The sequence below is a fragment of the Pelodiscus sinensis genome, chromosome 11 (assembly GCF_049634645.1).
Source record: "Pelodiscus sinensis isolate JC-2024 chromosome 11, ASM4963464v1, whole genome shotgun sequence".
Classification (NCBI taxonomy): domain Eukaryota; kingdom Metazoa; phylum Chordata; order Testudines; family Trionychidae; genus Pelodiscus; species Pelodiscus sinensis.
In genome coordinates this window covers 10,058,979-10,080,681 of record NC_134721.1, presented here as the reverse complement: position 1 = coordinate 10,080,681, position 21,703 = coordinate 10,058,979, and the positions used below count along the sequence as shown (strand labels likewise).

Here is a 21,703-nt window from a genome sequence, read left to right as displayed (position 1 = left end):
CCTCCTTTGTTCAAAGTGTGGCTATTCCCAGTTTGGAAAAAATGCTTGTCTCTAGAGATTTTCAGAAAATAAAAGTAAAAGAATAGACATGGCAAAGCGTGGGGAACATTAAAAAAGAAACACGTACCTACCTACCTCTTCCCATCCCTTAACTACATGTGTGCCACTAACAAATGGTGAGAGGTTGGGACAAATTAGTGGCTTATCTTCTGTATTATGTCACTGCTGTGATTTTTTTCTCACTCTTGGCGCCCTGTATTTTCAGGAAAATCCCTGCGGCCTAGCAGATAACAGAAGTTAGATTAGTATTGATATAACATTAAACAGCCCTATTAATATTGACAGACTGTCAATACTGGTGTGCTGCTTTTGTAATACAGGATGTAAACTGATAACACGTTAAATAGAAATGTACTAATCTTATAATCACCAAACAGGCGGCAGTGGTCTCCACTCAGCTAACTCTTCTTCTTTTGAGCTTCCTTTGTCTGCTTGTTTCAATTGAAGTTCTGTGCCAATCTTTCTGCTATTCCCTAGAGTAGTCTCTTTCTGTAAGCCACATGCCCTCTCATGCCTCCTTCCTTCCTCCCAACTTGCTACCATTGGCTAGTCTCACTGCTAGCATTACGTGCTGTGTCTTGCAGGTTGGCTACTGCTTTGTCTGTTGTATAAGTGGGATCTGACTTTTGTCTGTCAGGAACTGCTTGGGACTCCTCAGAATCCCAAACAGGTCCTTGTATCTCTTGTCTTCTGTTTCCATTCCATCGTTTTCCTGAGCACCTCGGCTGTCCCTGGAGTCCATGGGCGTGAAAGGCACTTGGTCGCAGGATTGAGCCCGCTGTTTGGAAGCTCTGTGGGGCAAAGATCTTGTCTTTTTTTTACTTGTCTAAGAAATGTAATCGACCACTGTGGCTCTAATGATGAGAGAAATCTCTGCTGTGAAAGTGTTGGAAGTAAGGGCCCAATTGCCTGTCAGGAGAAATCTAGCTAGTAATTAGTCCTGTAATGAGTCCAGGGGACTGGACTAGATGACTTCTCAAGGTCCTTTCTAGTCCTATGATTCTGATATTCTAATCCTGTAGGCAGATTCACATGCTCGTGCAGAGCCCTAGTAAATTCACTGTAGCTCCATGTGGGTGCAGGATCCATCCATGTAGATCTGATTACAGGATCAGGGCCAAAACAGTTCTGTTTATTGTGGTTTTCAGTATTTGAGTTCCTAGCCTTCTTGTTGGTAGCACATGGTTGCAATTTTTTACAAAGCTTTATTTGCTGCCATCTTGAGTCATAGGCTTTTAGTTGAAATTGATGCCTTGGGAGAATGAAAACTTGCTATGCACAGCCCCATGGCAGCTGGGGGGGAGGGGGGGGTGCATGAGAAAATCAGTTGGATCCAGCAGTCAGTGGGATAGCTTTGTCTTTGCAAAGTCCATGCCAATTTGCATACATCTATTTTGACAATGGGTTGGAAAGATTTGTTGGGTTTTGTTTTTTGGGTTGTTTGTTTGTTTCAAGAAACTTTCAGGTTGATTTAAAACAATAAACCATAAAATAATGTAAAAATAATTGTTAATCTGCTTTGATTGTGTTCTTTGTCCTCACCAGCTTATGCACGTGGTGCTTCTCATGCAAGTTTAAAGTTGAACTATTAGTCTGCTGCTTGTTTTATTTGGCTTGTCAGATTTAAAAAAAAAAAAGTTAGTATCCTGGAAATAACTCTGTTCATTAGAGTGAGAGTTATTTGGTAAATGATGTAAAAATGTGTGTTCTGTATCGATGATCACAGATGTCTTTGTATTGTGCAGCTGGAGTTATCAATAAATTTGTGTATATCTGTAAAGCATGGTGAAGAATTTACCGTTTACAGGCAGTCCCCGGGTTATGTACAAGATAGGGACTATAGGTTTGTTCTTAAGTTGAATTTGTATGTAAGTCGGAACTGGCTCCAGATTCAGCTGCTGCCACTGAAACTGACCAGGGGCTGACTACAGGAAGCCGGAGGCAGAGTTGCTCTGCCCCCAGCTTCCTGGAATCAGCCTGATCAGTTTCAACAGCTGCTGAATCTGGAGCCTGGGACAGAACAGCTGTGGCGCCGCCCGGTAGGTTCCCACAGGACCAACCCGGCAGCACCCCAGCTGCTCTACCCGAGGCGTCCCGCAACAAAAGCCTGGTCTGCTGGGGGGGGGGGTGCACTAGCTGCGCCCCCTGCTCCCCCAGCAGACCAGGGAGACCCGAGCAAAGCCGCACAGGCAGAGGGACCCTGCTGCCCGTGTGGCTTTGCTCCTGTCTCCCTGGTCTGCTGGGGGTCCAGGCGGCAGCTTTGCTCGGGTGTCCCTGGTCTGCTGGGGGGGGGGGTCCAGCGGCTTTTCTGGACCCCCCCAGCAGACCAGGGGGACAGGAGCAAAGCCGCCCAGGTGGCGGGGTTCCCGCTGCCTGGGCGGCTTTGCTCCCGGGCAAACGAACAAAGCTGCCCAGGCGGCGGCTTTGCTCGGGTGTCCCTGGTCTGCTGGGGGCGAGGGGTCCAGCGGCTTTGCTGGACCCCCCCAGCAGACCAGGGAGACCGGGAGAAGCTTTTCTCTCCCCGGAGGACACGGGTGGCGACCCACCGCCTGTGAGCTCCAGGGCAAGAAAAGCCCCGTTCGTAAGTGCGGATCCGACATAAGTCGGATCCGCGTAAGTCAGGGACTGCCTGTACTTGGGAAAAATGAGAAACCTGATATGTGTTTAGTTCGACTTTGCCTACTGTAATGTTACAATTTGCTGAGGTAGTGCTGAACCCTGCTACATAAGATGGGGCCTCTTTTTCGGGATGTGCTCAGCGCATTATGCAATAATCAGATTAACTCCTGCTTCTGTTCTCCAGCGATGGGGATATTTTCAAACGGGAAGGAAGAACCTTTCTCTGTCTGAAAACCATGTAGATGGGATCAATTCACTGAATTATTAATGCTTATTTGGACATTGCTTGGTATGTCATTTTGGTAGGAATCTTCTGTTGAATGAATTAAACAGCTCTGCCATTATGTATTGAATAAAATTAAATACATGTCACAACAGCAATAGCTAGGATGATGGCAACTTCCCTTGGCTGTGTATCTCATTAGGTATGTATACCTTTGTCATTGCTGTGTATCTCTGAATGGCAGAAGTTGACAAACATATTTTAAGGAAGTTATTGTAAGTCGCATATCTTGCCAGAGGAGAGCCTTTTTCTTGAACGTGGTTTGAAAAAAAAATCCTCAAAAGGGTCACTACCATGTGTTTTGTGGGGAAAAATGCTGCCAACTTTGACAGAGAAGAGATCCTTAGTTTGGATACGGCAGACTAGAGCTTCCATTGCCTTGGATGAATGATGATTCTATACATGAGAACATGGGGTTTTCAGTATACACTGAAATGTGTAAAATTAGCCAAATATACAAATGTTGAATTTTTTGAAGGTTGCTTCAGCAAGGTGGATAAGCATACGCCTGACTTGAAGCACATGGGTAACCCCTTTGAATGCAGTGCTGAAGTATCACTGAATTGGGGCTATTCTAGACACGTGGGAGGGGGAAGCAGCACAACTAGTTTCACAGTCAGAAGTAAAAATGTAACCGTTTTAGTTAAATTGGCTTTTATCACCCCCCCAATTTTTTTTGTAAATTAACACATTTCTGGCATTAGCCACATTTATCCAAGTTCACTGAAATAACTGGGGTTGTATAAATGCAAATAAATGCAAGGTTCCCCCCCCCCCAAAAAAGGCTTATTTTGTATGCAGAAAATATGATGTGCTGAGAAGATGGCTTGCTGCGTAAGAGAAATACTCAGTCAGACCCTGAATTGGTAACACACTCCTCACAGGCCTTTGGAAGCTACCAGGGCCCTGTGCAGGCACAAGGAACCCAACAGTCTGTAAGTTCAGGGCCCAAGGGGTTGTCTTGGGTATACAGTAGATTAGTGCTTCAGAGATCAATCCACCAGTGTCGATTTTATTGCATCTGCTTAGATGTGGTAAATTGACCTCTGAGCACTGTCCTGTCAACTCAGATACTCCACCAGGATGAGAAGAGTAGCCGGAGTCGACGGGAGAGCAGCCCCTGCTGACCTTACTGCATGGAAGACATTGTGGTAAGTATATTAATTTCAGCTATGCTACTTGTGTAGCTGAAGTTGCACAGCTTAGATCAATGGGGGTAGAGTAGACTAGGCCTAAGATATTGAATGCAGGGTGTGAAGGAGTTACATAGCCTACATGTACATCAGAAGTTATAGAGGTGGCTTGTTGTGAGGGGATATACCCGGAGTAGCTGTGCTTAAATGAGACCTAGGCCATGACTATAATTACTGTGCCGGAGGTCGATCTTCTGGAGTTTGATTTAGTGGGTCTAGTAAGGACCTACTAAATTGAATGCTGAGGGCTGGTACTCCTTGATTTGCATTTGCTCCCTTTGACCTCCCACTGTGGAAATGGTGCCAAACTCGGCTTAAGTTACGTCCATTCCAGCTACATTATTTACATAGCTGGAGTTGCATACTCCAGCTTAACTTAATTTAAGACCAGGTCTATACTACTCCTTTGCGGATGTAGTATAGACCTGGCCTTAAATTAAGTTTTTGATCATTTAGAGCTAGTTAAAATTTAACATCCTGAAACAGAAAACGTAATCTCTGTATAAAATCATCACGGGGGGGTGTAAAATTCTATTAAAGAAAGTCAGCTTACAAACACCTCTGTGTGGAATTGATTCTTATACTTCCAATAAGTTACACCTAAGATTGTTTGTTTAACTTTGCAGACAATCTGTTAAATCCGTCTTTTTGATTGAGGCAAGTGAGGTGGAGTTTCCTTTGGGAGTTGAAGGAGAAGGGAGTGTTTGTAACTCTTTTTTGCTGACTAGTGCTAGTGTGTGGGTGGGGGATGTGCTGCTGTTATAATAATAATTGAATTGTTTATGGAAGTGTACTTTTAATTGGTGCAAATGGTGCTTGGAGCCCAGGAAAAGTATTCTGGTATGTATGTTATAAATGGGAACAAGTAAGTAAATATAACTGAAAAGATACAAGATCTTTCTTCTTAGTTTATTTACCTTATAAATTTAGTATCAGTTTCACTGTTTTCCCCTTTAATGTCAGTTTATCCTGTGCTAACTATTTGAGTTGCAGTAAAGCATCAGAGGAGAAAAGTTGTTTACCAAATCTATCCAGGAGATCATGATTTTTCCAATCACACCTTTGGACATGGAGGCTCAAGAGCAGGTGTTGCATTTGAACATGCTTTCAGCTCCTTTTTATGAAAGTAGCTAGATGTTAATGTGCTGTTTACATTTCAGTAATTTTTTGTGTGTAAGATTTAAAAATCAGTAAGCCAAGATAACCTACTTGAATTCATGTTAATTACTTCACGATTTGCTCAGAATAATAACTTACTTGGTATCTTTGTCCTCCATGTTTATCCAATGAAGTAAAATTCAAACCAGTCCACCAAATGGAACCTGTTTTTTATTTGTATGTGGTGTAGTTCCATCTGGTCCATGTTAAGGACCCCCAAAAATATATGATTAGCTTTATAGTTCACTGCTAAAGGTAGCAAAGCTGGTTTAACATTTTTCAGATTTGCATCAAGCATCAAAAATATTTTCTGGCATACTCTGGCTGTGTTTACTGACCAAAGATTTTCGTCCAAAACTAAATCCAGTTAGTTACATCTTTTCACTTTTAAAGTATGGTGTGCAGTTGAACTGGCTAAAAAAAAATAATAATAGTGAAACCTGAGTGTTGTTCTATTTGTAATTGCTCTGGAAACGACCTCTCTGTGTCAGGATTAATCACACTTGAGCCCCAAGACTCTATGCCAAGGAACTTCAGATAATGTCTTTTAAAACCCCCCTCACATCTTGATTAATCAAATATGTGCCAATCACAGTAGTTGTTCTCAATAACATAAAATGGCACAAATTGGAAATATTGGAGTAGATAAGCAATTTTAGTTTACACCAGATCAGAATCTGGTCCTAAGTGTTTGACTTAAGCCATCTTAAAAAAAAAATCTTTGAATACGTAAGGAGAAAAAAATCTACCTAAATTATACCAGCCTACATCCTAATTGTCACCTGGTCTGTATGAATTTGAGGTGGGGGGAGTTCTGCAGGCACCAGTTGATGCTCAATTGCGCTGTTAAAAGGTAAACACCATTTGCTACTCGTTTTAGGCCATATTGTCTACATCAGGTTGCAAAGCACTAGGAGGAGATGTATTTCTTATTTCCTCTCTGTAAGGTGCTGTTCTCAGGGGTGTGGTTCAACCATGCTTACTCCACATGCTGTTCATGCAAAAGAATTGCATAGCAGATATTTGTGTCTGCTGTTACTGTACACCAAAGCCAGAAGTGGAGCTACCCAGACCGTTTGATAAGATTTGTCACATTAGTTTGAGGCTGCACTTGAACCTTTTCAGAGTTCAGTGACACTGGGCTGGGGCTGTTGGATGGAATCTTTTTAAGTTTCAGTTTTTACCTTAGCGCTGTCCTTCGTTACGGGAATCCAAAGCCCTGCATAAAGAAGAGCTCTGCTGGGAGCTTGTCCACAGCGGTGTCATGGCATGAGGTTGTGTGTGAACAAAAGAGTGTTCCCTGTAAGCTGTGTGCTTATGTGGTTGCATAGCAGAGATTAAAATGGCACCCAACTGATTTAGCTGAGCGCCTGCAGCTAGGTTTTGTTTCTACTTGGGATGCTAAAATGCAGTTAATTAAGTAAATGTGTAACCGCTGAAATTTTCAGTGATTACACTCTTGGGGGAAGGAGTTAGCTCCCTGGGAGCCAGGGCTCCATTTCCCCTCTCACGCCCCCCAAACTGCTGCCTCTGATACAGAGGCAGCAGCATGGGATAGAGGGGGAGGCTAGTGTCTCCCTGCGTGTAATCATGAAGGTTAATGAATGAGCACAGGTTCATCGGTTAACTGTGTAGATCAGTGTTTCCCAAATGGTGTTCCACGCAACTCCAGGGTTCTGCGAAGTGGAAATAGGGGTTCTGCGAGGAAATTCCATTACATCCTGAATTATTGTAATGGAATGGAATTTGTATTCATTTATGAATGTTATTGAAAACAATTTTCATGTGTTTGCCACAATACTAATCCCTGTGTGAAGCCAGTTTAGCCAGAGAGTGGGGACAATGACATCACTACTCATCGTGGGGCGCACAGTCAGTCAGGGGTTCCACGCTGTCAGTCAGGGGCTCCACAAAATTCTTTCAAGTTCCAAAGGGTTCTGTGGCCAAATAAAATTGGGAAACACTGGTGTAGATGGCTACACTTTTACATCCCTAGTTTCTATTGGTGTTGCACATTCGCACATGCATTGATGTACATAACACTTATTCCTCACGTGGATGGGGAAAAAAAATCCACAGATGAATGGGAAAGATTAGAGGGAACGTGGGTTTAGCGGTTTATAGGTTTCATTTTTTCCTTTTAGCATTTGATCCTCCTTCTCTTGTACCAGCTCCCCAGACCTTCTGCCCCCAGTCCCAGTATAACAGCTGACACTACAGTTCTGGAAAAATGTCTAGTTCTGCACACACACATGCACTATCCCCTTACTATCTGTTCTAGAGCTATAACTAGAATTGTTGGTTGTTGCAATGTACGCTCCATGTATGGAACATGGGTCTTGCTCTCCATGCCTATCCTGCCTAAGGAGGCTGCCCAAAGCCTTATTCACATGTATATCTTGCTTTTTAAAACTCCCATAATGATTATATGCATGATGCTTACTTCTGTGCACTGTGGTTATGTTAGGATTTTTTCCTGGACTGTGGGATTGGGTCCTTAATCGGGCTGCCTTTTAGCTACACGCTTCTTTCCATACATGTGGCTGGATATGCCCAAGATTTTCAGGCGTTGGATTGAAGGTGTTGTTTGATATGAACTGTACTTTACTTTTGTGAGCAACTTTTATGGCTTAATTTATATAGTTTTGTGATGGGCACCTATAAACATGGTTATCCGATTACAGCATGAGTGAAATAGGCACTCTTATTCTGATATTTTTTATTACAATAAAAATCTGAGAAATTCAGTTGCCTATCTAATAAAATTGACATTTCTTTTATGGATTAGCCTGTTTTAATGAGCATTTTACTTATACAGTAGTACATTAGCAAAGTGTCTCTTGATTTTATGTAGCGAGTGTTTATACACTGGTTCAGAGGCCGAACGCTATTCTGTTTTCAGCTCTTAAGGTGGAGTATTTGAGTCAGAAACAGCCAATACAAGATAGTGATGTTTCTGTGTTACAAAGGGACCGCCTTAATATCAGAGTGCTGTAATTCATCCTTCTGAAAGGGAGGGTCAGTTCTAATTCCATATTTGTGCTGTTTTGAGCTGCTCCACAGCAGAAAGCCAGGTGGTGTGCCAGACTGCACTGAATTTAGAGGCTTAGGCTGAATGGCATTGTGATATTGACTAATGACAGCTACTTTAATGCTGTCGCAATAGAGAACTCGGGACACCTTGGAATTGCTGCAGCGTTATAATCGTAGTGTGTTCCGCGAGCATTGCTTTCCGGGCACAGTGGTCTATGACTGTCATAGATCCTAAGGTCGGAAGTGACCACGCTGATCATCCTGTGATACCCAAGGCACCACACCTGTTTTGAGCTGTGCTGGGAGTCTGACTTTGCACAATGGCAGAGGCGACTCATAGGTGTTGGTACTTGGTGAACGGGCAGAGGTGAGAGGTGGATGGGGGCACATGTAAGGTTACCACGTTTTGAAGCGCAAACAAAAAAAGTACCCCATCCCAAGGTGAGCCCACAATATCCCCAGCCTCAAGGCAGCTTTGCAAAGGCCTAGTCTATACTGTATTGCCTGCCTGACGATCTAACCTATGCAAATAGCATAGCTGAAGTCAATGTATTTACCGTGGCGTCTTCCACACAGTAAGGTCAGCAGGAGCTGCTCTCCCATTGACTCCGCCTCGTGTTCTGATCCTGGTGGACGACCGGAGTTGATGCGAGAGATCGATTTATTCTGTCTAAGCAGATGAGATAAATTGACCGCCGATGGATTGATGGCCGCAGCATTGATCCACTGTGTGGTGAAGTCAAGCCCTTAGGGCAGGGGTCGCCAACCTTTTCAAACCAAAGAGCCAAAGTACATCAAAATTCAGAGCAAGTGGTCAACAAAGAACCGTATAAGAATGCCCATTGGCATGACTGAAAATATACAACTTAATATTATTGATAATTGGCATGATTAATAACAGCATCAATGAAACCTTGTATTCGCAGACTTTATTCAATGGAACTTCTGCTGCTGCATCTTTTCACACATTTCTTGGAAGTTTACATCATAACGGGTCAAATCCAGGTTCATGTATGCATTCAGGCTGTCTTCTGTCAACCTTATGGCAAGGGGTTGGAGATGTGGGGATTCAGGGGTCTGGGTTGGTGTGCATGAGCTCAGGGCAGGGGGTTGGGTGTATGATTAGCTCAGGGCACACAGTAGGGGTGTGTGGGGGTGCAGGAGTGTTATGTCAGGGGGCTGGGGATGTGGGAGTATGAGGAGCTCAGGGCAGGGGGTTCAGGTATATGATGGGCTCAGGGCACAAGGTAGGAGTGTGTGGGAGTGCAGAAGCGTTATGATGCTGCAACCAGATGGGGGCTGGGCCCCAATTGGGGTCATATTGTCCAGGATTCATTTTTAAATAGAGTAAAATATTATGTCCAACACAAAAGGTTTCAACATTGTCTTTATTTATGGCAGGAGGAGGGAACCTTTTTTGGGGTCAGGGACTACTGAGTTTGGGTGATGGACGTATTTGTGACCCGAGGCACTGGTTTGGGGTACAGGAGTTTGGATTGTGACCTAAGGCAGAGGGGATTGTAATCTGGGGCAGAGGATAGGGGTGCAAGGCCTAGGAGGAGAGATTGGGACATCTCAACTTGGAAAAGAGATGAGTAAGGTGGGATATGATACAGGTCTATAAAATCATGACTGGTGTGGAAGAGCTAGGTACTCTTTTCTGAAACACTAGAACTAGGGGTCATCAAATGAAATTAATAGGTAGCAGGTTTAAAACACAAAAGGAAGTACTTCACAGAACACACAGTCAACCTGTGGAACTCCTTGCCAGAGGATGTTATAGTCTTGGACTTTACAGGACTCCAAAAAAAAAAAAAAAGCGCCACATGAATTCGTGAAGGATACATCCATCAATGGTGATTAGCCAGGATGGGCAGGAATGGTGTCCCTGTAGGGACTACTTGATGATTACCTGTTCTGTTCATTCCCTCTGGGACACCTGGCATTGCCACTGTCAGAAGACAGGATACTGGGCTGGATAGACCTTTGATCTGACCCTCTATGGCTGTGCTTGTGTTCTTATATTCCCAGGTAAGGCATGTCCCATTTCCAGTCCTAGGCACTGCTGGTACCCGGAAGCCTCTTCAGAGTCTCTGCCCCACATCTAAGCTCTGGAGTGTGGGGAGGAGTCATTTCCAGCCTGTTCCTGCCCCCAAACTCAAGCTGGTCAACAGCCCCCAGGAAGGACCTCTGAGGGGTCCTTGCTCTAGGCAGCACAGGATTCTTTGTCCCCTAGCTGCCCTCTCTTTCTGAGCCACCTGTGACCAGACTCTGTTGCTGAGGCCCCTGTGGTCGGGTTCCCCACCCTGTGTACAGTGTTTCCTTTGGGTTTAACCCTTCCTGCCCACACTGTCCTTGGGGGAGGGGCGGCAGAAAGCAGCTGGTTTATGTGGGTGGCCAGCAGCACCATGGAAGTGTTAGCTGCCTTTTGGCATTATGTGGGCAAGAATGGACAGGAGCCAGGGGACAGAGGAAGAAGGGGATGAGCTCTGCAAAGTCATAGACCAATTTACCTCTTCTCCCCTCCAATCTCCCCGCAGCTGGAAGCAATTCCCATCCCTTCCTTCCCCCACGGTGCCAAAAGGCTGCTGCTGGCTACCTTCTGGGGTAGGGGAACGTGATCCGGCGTGGCACCCTGATGCATTACCTCTGCACGACCAAATGAGTCCTGACTTCCTCCAAGAGCCCCTGTGAGCATGGAGGGATCTCACTGGTGCAGGAGTAACTCTCTGTAAGTCCGAAAGCTATTCCTGGACATTCTGCTGTCATATGTGCTGATGAAGCCCTGAGACTGCAGTAGTGGCCACTCTTGGCCAATTTGTTTGTGGCTTACTCATGCTGAATAGCATCCTCCTTTGCAAGAGATGTCATTGGTTTCCACTTGTGGGGCGAGGCACTTCTGTGAGTGGTTGAGGGTGTCAGAATCTAGCACTTTGTAGCCCATGAGCGGATATTTCTTCTACCACTGAATAGGCCCCTTCAGATCTTGCTAGTTAACTGGGCTCGCCACAGGATTTTCTCTGATATGAGAAATGTGTCCAAACTGCGTGTTTGCAATGCAGAACAAAAACCATTGCACTTTGATTTGCACGCATCTCATTAATAATACAAAGCATGTTTTTGTACGCAGAGACTTACAACTTTAGTGCAGCCTTTTGTTGCATCTTATATGTTAAACAGAACGAAGTGAGTAGCATCGTTGAAATAACCAAAGCATGTTTCAATCTTGAACTTATTGCAGCCTTTATAGAGGCTCCTTGTCCATCTCGTCTCATGAAGTTGAGCCAAAGCTTTCTTTTCTACTTAATATTGTAATTTTGGGTAAAGGCTGGGTAATAACTTGAGAGATGTGTGAGAAGATCTTGTGTTAATACTGTATAAACCTGCTTTAACATCAGGAAGCTTAAAATCAAATTTGGCAGAGCTTACAAGGGCAGTGAATTTGGAGACACTTGACTCTAGCAACCAACAATATATGCTGAAAAACTTCTAGTTTTCTCTTACTTGGCTTGTATTAAATATCTCTGCTAAGCTGGTCGTGGTGTTTACATTGTGATATAGCTGTCAAAAGGCAACTGTACTTGGTAGTTTTAATGTTCCATTCTAAAGGGAGCTATATTCTAAAATTTAAAATATGATTTGAAGCCTTGAGAATGTGAATGTGTGTGAGGGAGCGCGTGCACACGTAAAAGGTGCATGTGATTTCAGACTGATGTTACATACTTTAAGGTCATACCGACGTAACTATTTTCCTACCTGTATAGGTTAAAATGGGCAAGAAGAGTATTGCCATAGATAAATCATGTCTAGTTCAGGTTTTTTGTGAGGGGGAGAGGGAGGGGGGAATGATACTAAAGTAGATTAATTGTGGAACTTTATACATTAACTCAATTTAAAAAAAATCGATCTCCTAAAATGAACAGGGTGATATTTAAAGTTAAACCTGTTTTTTAAATTCTAAGTTTTAAAATCAAGGTAATAATTATTCGTAACAGTGTATCATGATCTATAGTAAGATTCCATAAGGGCACACACAGAATGAAGCATCTGATTTTTTTTTTTTTTTGGCATTCTGTTTGTGACAATTACATGACTCTTATTAACTGTGTCTGGAAGAAAGCAGTGTTACGAGATGAGGAGAGATTTCCTTCATCTGTTACCCCGTAGGTAATTTTTGTGCTTTTTCCAGTATTTAAGTACCTCTTAACTGCTTGCTGTCCATCTGTATACCATTCATAGTACTGTAAACTAGTATATGTAGCATGACCTTGTAACTTGCTTTGTTTGTGCATCTGCCAGTACAATATGTTGTCTTTCCTTTAAATGCAAATATGCTACATCCAGTACAGAGCTCCTTAGTCAATAAATAAATTGAGGTAAAAAACTGTACCTAATACCCATTTAATTTAAATTCATTTTATAAACATAAAGACTCCTTTTAAGAGAAGCTTTAATTCAGACTAGCACCTTGATTTGTGGTTGCCATGGAGAATCAAATCTGTCATTTGACAAGAAAAGTCACCCATTTATGACAGCACTTTATCTTGTCTCTCCAGGGGAAGAAAATGTCAAAAGTGAGAGCAGAAAAAAATAAAGCCTTGAAACACCAGAATTTCTTGATTTCATTTTTATTATTCGGCTATCATATCCTTTCTGATAATAGCAACTTGGTGAAAATAAATAATGTTCCTAGAGTAAAATCAAATATTTCCTATTGGAATGGACAGGGCTCTTTGTGATTGTCAGTGCTGTGAAGTCTGGCAAGAAACAGTGTTATTAGATAAACCCACAGTGCCCAAATCCCATTTTCTTTTCATTACGGTGTCAAAATAATTATACCTGTGTAATTTGGGTAAGAAATTGGAGAATAAGTAAAATGGTCCATTGGAAGAGATTGCTTTAAGATTGTTCTCATTATGGGGTGGGGTTTTCTACATGTTGAAGGAGAAAAATGATGAAAACGTATTTATAATTTCATTTGAATAAAGATGTCTGGTGAGTCTTTCATATTTGCAACAAAAAGAGAAGGAAATGCTGTATTCAGTTAGGGCTTTTATACACCCTCATACATTTTACAAAACCAAGTTAAAAGATATAGGAGTTTTCTCTTAACACTTTAGAGATTTTGACCTGAGATTCATCAAAAGAATTTCAGAGATATTAGATGAAATCTGTTATGAACTTGAACTCTTGCAAAGTATTTCTTTTTTTTAGGATTAAGCTATTATAAGAATTAGATGGTGGTGGTTAGAGGTCAGAATGTTTGTGTGTGCATTTAGTACATGTCAATGCCTAGTTGTCCTCCGTGAGAAACACTGTAAAATTAAATTAGTTTTTACATGAATCAAACAGTGCTATTTAACCAGGCGAAAATGATCCACACTATGCTTCTTTCGTGATACACAGGCAAAAATTGTAACAGCTTTGTATGGTTTGTGACTGAGGAGTAATCTTGTATCAATGAGAGAGCATTATAATAGAAAGTCCTCTTGTGAGGGTTTAGTGTAAATATTGGACTGGTAGGGGAGCTGCTTTCTGGAACAGTTGTGCCTGGGAGAGATTACAAAAATGGAGAGAAAGGAAAGGCTTGAACTCTCTCGTTTTCTTGAAATTGGCTCGCGGTGCTGGATTCATAGCCAATACGATTTGGGATCTGCTGTGAGAAAACATACAGTACAATAGCTATCCTTCCTCTTCCCATGTAAGTGAGCATATAACAGCCCTTCTGAGCTAAAAGGAAGAAAGATGAGGAGGAAAATAGAGCAGAAACCTCAGGGAAATGTACCTGCAAATAAATTCCAACAAAACCTGTTTGTATTCTCACACTTTTTGATTGCCCTCCCTTTAAGTGGGGCTTAACCACACTCTTGTCCAGAGGTTACTTTGTCCCAGTTTTATGTATATGACATTTGCAAATAGAGATACTGCATAGAATATTAAACATAAAATGCTTTAAAATACTACACTTCAAAGCCATGTAAGCAAAGAGAAATGCTGCTAAATTAAGGCTGGCAAATCATCTTTAACCTTCTTTTCATACCTGACTCTTTTCCTATCTCTGCTTTTGTACAGTCGCAGAAGCCAAATTCTGCTCTTGGAGGCTTACGTGTAGCTCTCATTTGACTTCATGGGGCAATTGCTTTGGATGTTCAAAGGCTGAACATTGAACCAGGTGGTGCTTTCTGCCATCTGGCTCTGGATGAATATACTTAGTTGCAAACATGGCCAAAAAAAAAAATAGTAGTAGTAGCTTTAGAAGTGAAATAGTTTCCACTATGGATGCGAAATCCCGTTTAAAAAGTTAATCAGTCAAACAGAACGTTTAGCCCCACTTGGCCGGCCGGGGAGTGGGGGGGGCTACTCCAGCACAGACGGACTGTTGGGTAACCAGTTAACCCTTTACATCTCTAGTTTCCACTGATACATAACTCTAGGAAAATATGTTAATGTATTATCATGATGGTACCATTAATGTGGTAATATTGATTCTTGGGAGATCATCTGGGATTAATATGGGTGAAGTAAGGGTGCTATGGGATTACAGAACTTTACATATTTTTTTAAAGAGTCTTTTGTGTTTAATCCTTTCCCTCCCATGCCTAACTGTTGCTATAGCCTGAATCCGAATTGATTTGCTGTCATCTTGTAATTGTAGCCTTGTTTACATCAACACTATAGTCAGCATTTTAGGGTTATACATTTGTGAGGAAGTTCCAGAATGGCTGATGATGAAAGAATTGTTGCAAGAAGTATTGTGCATAAAAGCTGATTGGATATGGTAAGTCACATCTGTGGACAACATTTTCTATGGAAAATCAGGTTGTTAAAGGTTCTTAGGTCACTAAATTTTAAGGATATTAGGTCCTGTACCTAGTTCACAAGTTTGGGACCCTAACCCTTACATGCATGAGTAAGGACTAGACTCAAGAATAATGGTTTAAATCATTAAGTCTTGCCAAAGCTACCTTTCAAAGTATTTAATTCACTTCAAGTCATAACTGCCTGCTACAAGTTCCTTTAAGTGACAAAGCCACTTACTACTCTGAGGTTGTTCCCGATGTACCCAATTTACCTTTTATGAATTCTGTCTAAAGGAAGGCCCAAAAGACTTCTAATATATGTAAAAAAAATTTAGCAGCTTGTCTGTCTAGTTTCCGATGGGTGCAGTGTGAAATGGCTGATATCCTGTCCTGAAAATCAGAGGTGGAAACATCACCTCTGCATCAATGCAGTACCGCAATAATGAAATGAAAGTGACGGAACCTCATTTACATTTCAGAAATAGTTTGCTTGAGTTTCCTGTTCTACCAGATTTTCATGTATACCTAGTATTTGGTTTTTACCCACATTTAAGCAATACTTTAGATTTGACCCTCAGAGAACTGAGAGGTGTGTAGGTAATGCTCTTACTTTACAGAGCATTTACTCAGTTTGCTACAGTAAGTATTGGTACAGCAATAACCGAAGCAGCAACTACAGTCTGGTGTTTCTACAAAGATTAACTCCTTCCTTTTGGCTTTTGCAGCTCTTTGTAGTGATAGTTACTGTTGCAGCTACTGTACTGCAACATTTTCTCACTCACTTGGCTTAATGCTTTATTGAAATTGTACTTCTGTTTGAATAGTGTTTTTGAGGTGCAGAAATGCACTTTGAACCTTAAAGTCTAATATACAGAAAAACAGCATTTGTATATTTCACTTGTTACTGTAACAGGGACATCCATGTGAATGCATACCTAGCAAAGGAGTAAATATATCGTGTGTGCTAATAATTTTGTATTAACTCCTTTTACAGGAGTGTGTGAGAGAAGAAAACTAGCAAATTACTAGGAAGGATGAAAAATCACATGGATCAAGGCAAAAATGTGACATTTTACTCTTTCCACAGATTAGCACAGAAAAACAAAAGCATAATAAAAATGTTTAGCTATTTAATTAAAATGAAATCTATCACTGCTTGTGCATCTGAAAGGCAAATGCCCTTTTTTTCAAATGAAGCAACTGACCAGAAATTAAGCTAGTGGTAAATTGGTATGCGTCCTTAGTTCTTGTAAAACATAAAATCACATTCTTAAATAATGAAGTTACAGCCAAGACTGTATCGGACACATTGTTTTCATAGTGCCTGATCCAACTCTAAATGAAATAATGGAAAGACTCCCATTGACTTCAGTTGCAGTTACCACATACCTGTACTTTTGCTAAGTGTTACTTGGGAAGTCTTCTGAGCATGTATGCATTGACCTTGCTGAGAAATCTGTCACAGTACATGAATACAAAACAAATAAGCAAATGAGGAACTGTCACGATAGTACAACAATCTTTTGTCATATGAACAATCCTATTTATACTTTAAAAAATGAAAATTTCTCCATCTAGGCATTTAGACTAGGTCTGTTAAGAACATAAGAATGGCCATACTGGGTCAGACCAAAGGTCCATCCAGCCAGTACCCTGGCTGCCGATAGTGGCCAATGCCAGGTGTCCCAGAGGGAGTGAACTGAACAGGTAATGATCAAGCGATCTCTCTCCTGCCATCCATCTCCACCCTCTGACAAACAGAGGCTAGGGACACCATTCCTTAGCCATTAATGTTATAATGGTGTAGGAATGCCGATGAGGATGTACACTTTCAACAGCATGGAGACCGAATTAGGTCTATTATGCGTCTTTCCAGTGATTGTCTTTTCCAATTCAGTGGAGTCCTGTTCCTGAGCACTATTGTACATATAGGACTGTGTAAAACTATTGATGTACATGCAAGTATTGACAAAAATGAGAGTTGCATATGGATTGAGAGCAGTGAAATACCCCATGGTATGGAAGCTCGCCTGTCTGGCGTGATAGCTGGGGCTGGTAGCACTACCTGTATTTGAGATTGCTTAATGCTTTCTAATATAGGACCCTGTTTGAAGGAGGTTAGCAAAAAAAGTTTTCTCAACATTGGTAAAAATATTCTTACCGCTGTTTTTTTTTTTTTTTATATGTTCAGGCACCTCCATGCTTTGGAGCAGGGATTTGGAAATGGGCAGAGTCTCTGGAATGTCATCCCTGTGAAAATGTGATTAAATGTGTCCAAGTTATAAACTTCCACATGCACTGTTCTCACCTGGTCCACAGAAAGTTCAGAGTTTGCTTGATCGATTATCAGAGGGCTCCCCCTGGGTGTAGGGATGCCAGTAGTCCCGTATAAGGGACGTCTCTCTTATTTTTTTTTTCTTCTCTGTACTAGAAGATCAGGAATTGCTGAGTACTGCAAAAAGCAGCAAGAAATACCTCCTGGTGAGCGTAGGTGAGTGCATTAATAATAATACCAATACCAATAATATTGGGAGGAGGGGTCAGATGATGGTGCTCCGAAAACACTCCCATTTATTTGGAAAACAACATGGGCAGCAGGCGGGCTAAGCGGGACTTTTGCTGCTCCTGGGCTGCTGGGGGTCACTGTATTTTTGGGGACCAGTTGGGTGGCCAAGATAATTTCTGAGCTCCTGGGTAAGATTTGGGGGGCTGCCTTCATGCTCCAAGAAGGGGCAGAGCCTCAGGTGGAAGGGGTGGGGCTAGAGGTAGCCTCCCCCAGCGAGTCCTTTGGTGCTGCCCAGGGCTCCAGCAGTGATTGAAGGGGCTCGGAGCGGTGGCAGCAATGGGGAGTGCTGGGCCCCTTTAGATCGCCCTTTCTCCCCAACAGCAGGCCTGGGCACCTGAAATGAGAGTAGGAGGACTGTCTCTGTGGTGCTTCAATGCTGTCCTGCCAGGGCTCAGACTGTATGGAGGAGGAAGTTGCCTGACTGCTAGATGGCATGGAAGGGCCTAGTTAGCTGCCAGAGCGCATTGCCAATGCAATCTGACACTGAACCTAGGAACCCTGAGTCTCAGCATTCCTCTGCAGTCAGCAAATAGTTGTGAAATGTACTGGTGTAACATGCATCTCATCATAAGAACGGCCATACTGGGTCAGACCAAAGGTCCATCCAGCCAGTACCCTGTCTGCCAATAGGGGCCAATGCCAGGTGTCCCAGAGGGAGTGAATCGAACGATTCTGTGGAACGTGTTGATTCATTTAAGATTTTTACTTCATTTGATTCTAAATTTTCTTTCACATATAGTGCCACTCCCTCACCTGAACAACTAGTTCTGTCCTTTCTATATATTTTGTACTGCAAAAGAATGATTGTGTCCCATTGATTGTCCTCCCTCTGTGATGCCTATTACATCAGTATCCTCCTTTAACACGAGGCACTCTAGTTCACCCATCTTAATTTTTTAGACTTCTAACATTTGTGTAGAAGCACTTTAAAAACTTGTCACTGTTTGTCTGTCCTTTTCTGATGTGTCAGATTCTTTTTTTAATGTGAATCATCCCCTTCTCTCAGTGGATAGTCAGTAGGATAACAGCCTACGACTGCAACTAGTTATTCTGTAAGCTCGCCTGGCGAAAGATGTGCACTGTAGAGCTGATGACCTATGTTGGAAATCAGTATGGTTCCATATGATGGAACTTCTGTGCTTATTTATTTATTCATTTCTTTTAGACAAGAAATGACATAAAACTATATCGAGGACTGTTAAGGTTGCAAAGTCAGTCATGCTTAAGAAATGTCAGGGTTAAGGTTGCCTGTGCAACCTTAATTTGGGCACCTTGTGACATTTTCTTTGTGTGATCACCTGCTGTATTTTTTTTTTCTTTCCATGGGACCCCTGTGTGATGCTGGGTAAAACACTTAAACCAAAAAGTTCATAGTTGGCTACTGATTGCTTGTTCCTCTTTTTCTGGGGCCTAGTATCAGACGCCTGGGGCAAGATTTTCAGAAATGTTGAGTGCTCACCACTGAAGTCAATTGGAGCTGTGCTTTAAAGATATGAATTGTTAGTACTGTACTCTGGGAAAACAGTCAGGTCCTAGAGGTGTGAGATTGATCACCCCAAATTAGTGGGGGACTGGAATACAAAGAAATTGAGAGAACTTCTGTGGAATGGAGACACCACCACCTAATCTTCCAGGAACACTTGATGTCCTAGTCTCACTGAAGTGTCATGTAGGGTATGAACACAGCGGGAGTATATTCCATGATGGCACCTATTGTGTAGTTGAAAGCTGCATCATAAATGCAGTAGGGCAGGCGGCTGAATTAACATTGCACAAGCAACCTGGATCCTGGTGTTGCCTAAGAGTTGAGAGCTATATTTTGCAAGTTTAACATTCTTTTCACTTTTTAAATAATGTAATTCCATAAAGGATGTGTTGTACTGTTACCAAGATGTGTCATCCTACCTTTAGGACCTGACCTGTAACGAGTCTTTTGTGTAGTCTTTGCCAAATGAAAAGAGAACAAAAACATGCTTTGAGCATTCAAATCCAGAAACTCAGAAACACCTTTAGCTTATTCTCGGTAGATGTTGTATGCCTTTGGAGGGTGGATACTGTAAGTGTGTGAAATAGACCAAAGGCTAGGATTCCCTTCCAAGCCTCTGCTCCCTTTGGTAACTAAGTCAGAAAGATGCTGTGTACTCCAAGACTGCAGTTCTATTCGCTAGGGAGGGAAAAGGTGTGTGGTGGGGGGTGTGTGTGTGTTTGTGTGAAAAGAGGACAGGAGAGTAGGTTACAAGAGGTGAAGTGGGTTGGAGAGAGAAGAGAGTGGACGAGGTTATAATACCTTGCCAGACTTTTCCTACTAAAATCTAAATATTTGCTTTGTAAACGATGAACATTAGAATTTGTTTTCTTTAGATGCTATGAATCAGGGGTGGGCAATAATTTTCTCAGGGAGGCCACTTCATGAATTTTGGTACCTGGTTGTGGGCTACCTCCCGGAAGGGGCGGGGCCTTGGGTGGAAGGGGTGGGGCTGAGGGCTACAGAGAGGGTATGTCTACACTACCACCCTAGTTTGAACTAGGGTGGTTAATGTAGGCAACCGAAGTTGCAAATGAAGCCCGGGATTTAAATATCCCGGGCTTCATTTGCATCTTGCCGGGCGCTGCCATTTTTAAAGCCCCGGTAGTTCAGACTCCGTGCCCGTGGCTACACGCGGCACGGAGTAAGTAGTTCGGATTAGGCTCTCTAATCCAAACTACTGGTACACCTCGTTCCACGAGGAATAACGGTAGTTCGGATTAGAGAGCCTAATCCGAACTACCTACTCCGTGCCGCGTATAGCCGCGGGCACGGAGTCCAAACTACCGGGGCTTTAAAAATGGCGGCGCCCGGCAAGATGCAAATGAAGCCTGGGATATTTAAATCTAGGGCTTCATTTGCAACTTCGGTTGCCTACATTAACCACCCTAGTTCGAACTAGGGTGGTAGTGTAGACATACCCAGAGAGACAAAGTGTGAGTGTAAAAGAGACACTTTAGGTGTAAGAAACAGATTTTGTGACAGTGTGTTCAGCAGTGTATGTGACATGACTGTGTGTGGGGGCAGGGCACAGACTGGGGATATATGACAGTGACTGTATGCTCTGGTTGCTGCTGGCTAAGTTTGAGAGAAGCCACGTTCTGTTTCTTCAAGGGAAATCTGTCCTACTCTGCTGTCTCCACCCTCCACTGCTCTGCATTCTTCTGAGTCACTTACCAACCATACTTCAGATTGGAACAACTCCACTGTCTCTCTCCCTCACCCTGACCCCTTCTCTGTAGATATGGGATATAGGGGCAAGGGCACACCCTAATTTCAGCACTCTTCTCAATCCTCCTCTCCCCGCCCTCCTTCCTCTGCCCCCCGCCGCTCTGCACAGCTAGCAGGAGATTCCTGGGAGCAACTTGGCTGCGGGATGGAGTAAGGTTTGGGGAGGGGCAGCTTAACACACGCTGCTGGCTCTGCTTGTCAGCTGTGCGGGCCAGAGGGAAATGCTGGATCTGGCCCCTGTGCCTGATTTTGCCCACCATTGCTATAAATCCACTTGGGTCTGCTTTTGGAGAGAGGACTTTGAAGCATTGTCTACTCATTGTCAGAGAAATAGTAACTTGTGTATCTGGTATGTGGAAAGTTTCTGGTGGAGGGCACTGCTTAGGTCAATGGAATAGATTTTATTGCATGGGTGGAGAAGTGACTATTGAAGCTCTCCTTTTACCCCACGTGCCCTATCCTCCTTCCCTATGGAAGGAAGTGGGCTCCCAAACTCCAAAGATGAAAATAGCAGTGATTCAGAAGAGTTTTAGGGAAGAAGTCTGGGCTCTGAATCAGGAAGTTTGTGCTTTTTAATTTTGCGTGTCCTTAGGCAAGTCACTTAATCTTTGTGGCTAAAATTCCCCAGCCGTAAAAAGGGGAGAACGCTTACTGGTTTTGCAAGTGTGCTGTGAGTTCTTAAGTATCCTTGTATTTGTTGCACTTGTAGCAGGCTACAAACTTGTTACAAAACCT

The 21,703-nt window shown here is 42.8% G+C and overlaps 1 protein-coding gene across 31 annotated transcripts in view; it reads left to right on the top strand.

Moving 5' to 3' along the window:
- FOXP1 (forkhead box P1) overlaps positions 1-21,703 on the top strand; it is a 562,577-nt gene that overhangs the window by 104,641 nt on the left and 436,233 nt on the right. For 11 of the 31 annotated variants that reach the window (XM_075938616.1, XM_075938605.1, XM_075938610.1 and 8 more), the window contains one exon: positions 17,578-17,637. The exons of 17 other annotated variants lie outside the window; for them this stretch is intronic. The gene's annotated coding sequence lies outside the window, so the exon portion shown is untranslated. The remainder of the gene's footprint in view (positions 1-17,577; positions 17,638-21,703) is intronic. 3 more of the 31 variants (XM_075938598.1, XM_075938595.1, XM_075938600.1) reach the window with 1 other exon arrangement.